Source organism: Staurois parvus, unplaced genomic scaffold (genome assembly GCF_062004578.1).
Source record: "Staurois parvus isolate SC_StPar_1 unplaced genomic scaffold, SC_StPar_1.0 ptg000102l, whole genome shotgun sequence".
Taxonomy (NCBI): domain Eukaryota; kingdom Metazoa; phylum Chordata; class Amphibia; order Anura; family Ranidae; genus Staurois; species Staurois parvus.
Window position 1 is genome coordinate 6,092,758 of NW_028317898.1, and position 3,468 is coordinate 6,096,225.

Genomic DNA, 3,468 nt, shown 5'->3' on the forward strand with positions numbered 1-3,468 from the left:
GTTACTCAGGGCCACAGAATTCATACTCAGGGATAGACAGAATTGTTACTGAGTGCCAGAGAATTGTTACTCAGGGACAGACAGAATTGTTACTGAGTGCCAGAGAATTGTTACTCAGGGACAGACAGAATTGTTACTGAGTGCCAGAGAATTGTTACTCGCACAGACACAAAATTGTTACTTGCACAGACACAGAATTGTTACTCGCACAGACACAGAATTGTTACTCAGGGCCACAGAATTCATACTCAGGGATAGACAGAATTGTTACTGAGTGCCAGAGAATTGTTACTCAGGGACAGACAGAATTGTTACTGAGTGCCAGAGAATTGTTACTCAGGGACAGACAGAATTGTTACTGAGTGCCAGAGAATTGTTACTCGCACAGACACAAAATTGTTACTTGCACAGACACAGAATTGTTACTCGCACAGACACAGAATTGTTACTCAGGGCCACAGAATTCATACTCAGGGACAGACAGAATTGTTACTGAGTGCCAGAGAATTGTTACTCAGGGACAGACAGAATTGTTACTGAGTGCCAGAGAATTGTTACTCGCACAGACACAAAATTGTTACTTGCACAGACACAGAATTGTTACTCGCACAGACACAGAATTGTTACTCAGGGCCACAGAATTCATACTCAGGGATAGACAGAATTGTTACTGAGTGCCAGAGAATTGTTACTCAGGGACAGACAGAATTGTTACTGAGTGCCAGAGAATTGTTACTCAGGGACAGACAGAATTGTTACTGAGTGCCAGAGAATTGTTACTCGCACAGACACAAAATTGTTACTTGCACAGACACAGAATTGTTACTCGCACAGACACAGAATTGTTACTCAGGGCCACAGAATTCATACTCAGGGACAGACAGAATTGTTACTGAGTGCCAGAGAATTGTTACTCAGGGACAGACAGAATTGTTACTGAGTGCCAGAGAATTGTTACTCGCACAGACACAAAATTGTTACTTGCACAGACACAGAATTGTTACTCGCACAGACACAGAATTGTTACTCAGGGCCACAGAATTCATACTCAGGGATAGACAGAATTGTTACTGAGTGCCAGAGAATTGTTACTCAGGGACAGACAGAATTGTTACTGAGTGCCAGAGAATTGTTACTCAGGGACAGACAGAATTGTTACTGAGTGCCAGAGAATTGTTACTCGCACAGACACAAAATTGTTACTTGCACAGACACAGAATTGTTACTCGCACAGACACAGAATTGTTACTCAGGGCCACAGAATTCATACTCAGGGACAGACAGAATTGTTACTGAGTGCCAGAGAATTGTTACTCAGGGACAGACAGAATTGTTACTGAGTGCCAGAGAATTGTTACTCGCACAGACACAAAATTGTTACTTGCACAGACACAGAATTGTTACTCGCACAGACACAGAATTGTTACTCAGGGCCACAGAATTCATACTCAGGGATAGACAGAATTGTTACTGAGTGCCAGAGAATTGTTACTCAGGGACAGACAGAATTGTTACTGAGTGCCAGAGAATTGTTACTCAGGGACAGACAGAATTGTTACTGAGTGCCAGAGAATTGTTACTCGCACAGACACAAAATTGTTACTTGCACAGACACAGAATTGTTACTCGCACAGACACAGAATTGTTACTCAGGGCCACAGAATTCATACTCAGGGACAGACAGAATTGTTACTGAGTCCCAGAGAATTGTTACTCAGGGACAGACAGAATTGTTACTGAGTGCCAGAGAATTGTTACTCGCACAGACACAAAATTGTTACTTGCACAGACACAGAATTGTTACTCGCACAGACACAGAATTGTTACTCAGGGCCACAGAATTCATACTCAGGGACAGACAGAATTGTTACTGAGTGCCAGAGAATTGTTACTCAGGGACAGACAGAATTGTTACTGAGTGCCAGAGAATTGTTACTCGCACAGACACAAAATTGTTACTTGCACAGACACAGAATTGTTACTCGCACAGACACAGAATTGTTACTCGCACAGACACATAATTGTTACTCAGGGCCACAGAATTCATACTCAGGGACAGACAGAATTGTTACTGAGTGCCAGAGAATTGTTACTCAGGGACACCTAATCGTTGAATTAAATAGTATGTCAGACAACATGCAGAGGAGTGGCAGAGGAGGCAATGTTTTAGGAGCGAGCAGACGTGGCAGCAGAGGAAGGGGTCGAGGCAGCAGTATTCGCAGCCAGAGGCCAGTGCTCCCGGTGTCATCCAGCGGTCGTGTCTCCACCGACAACCCTGCCGTCATTGATTGGTTGGCTCGGTCGTCTTCCTCTTCCCAGGTCACCTCTGACACCTACAGCCAACGGTCGGTGGGTACGTCAGACACAACCGTTAGTTGGCATGGCCCGGGACCAAGCCCACTGAAATCACGTGTCCTCTACCTGCCCCTGTCCTTTGCTGTTCCCTCACCAAGCGAAGTATCGCATGCTGTGGGCTCAGCCCCACTGTACAGTGAGGAAGAGCTAACAGAGGGCGGTCAGGAACGGGGGGAGACATCGGCCTTTTCAGCAGCCAAGCGAACAAGTACTGGCGAGGAGAGTGGCTCGGTAGCCGGTCTAGAGACAGGTCTGTCTCCTGACCCAGACGCAGCCGAGGGGGCTAGTAGTGAGGCGGAGACCCTACTTGATGATGAGGAGGTTGATCGCACTTGGCAGCCTCGTCGTCATCAGGCAATTTCTTCCGCATCATCAGGAGAAGAGGGTGGCAGCTTGGCAGCGAGCAAAACAGTCGGTGGGTTGCCCAGGAGACAGCAGCAGGGTCGCATCAGTGTCAGTGGAGCCAAACGTCCACGGAGTAGAGCACCAGCTCCACTGCAGCCTACCACCACGGCCAGTAGTGGTGCCGTTGCGCACGGAGGAAGTAGCAGTCAGCCAGTGAAGAGTAGCGGGGGCAAAGTTTCCTACTCGGTGGTGTGGCAATTTTTCCTCAAGCCGCCCGAGGAAGTAAACGTAGCCGTATGTCGACTATGTGGCCAGAAATGCAAGCGTGGCCAGGGGGCCCATGTTGGGACTACAGCGTTGCGTCAGCATATGCAGCGTCACCATTCGGTGGCCTGGGAAAACCGTGATAAACATACGGCGGTTCTGCCTGCCCCAGCCCCCGCTCCATCACCCGCTCCGTTACTTGCTCCGTCACCCGACGTCGTCAATCGCCCTCTATCAGCCAGTCAAGGCTCCAACACCTCTGCTGAGGGGAGTTGTCGCTCATTGGCATCTTCCGCTCGTTCAGATGCTCCTTCTCCTGCTACTCCTCTTCTCGGATTCCGTCAACAGTCTTTCTTGGAATCCGTATCCAAGAGACAACAGTTTGCGAGCACGCACCCGACGGTGCAAAAGCTGAACGTCCTCCTGTCCAAGTTGCTGGTGCTGCAGTCCCTCCCTTTCCAACTGGTGGACTCAGCACCTTTCCGAGAAATGATGGCTTGTGCC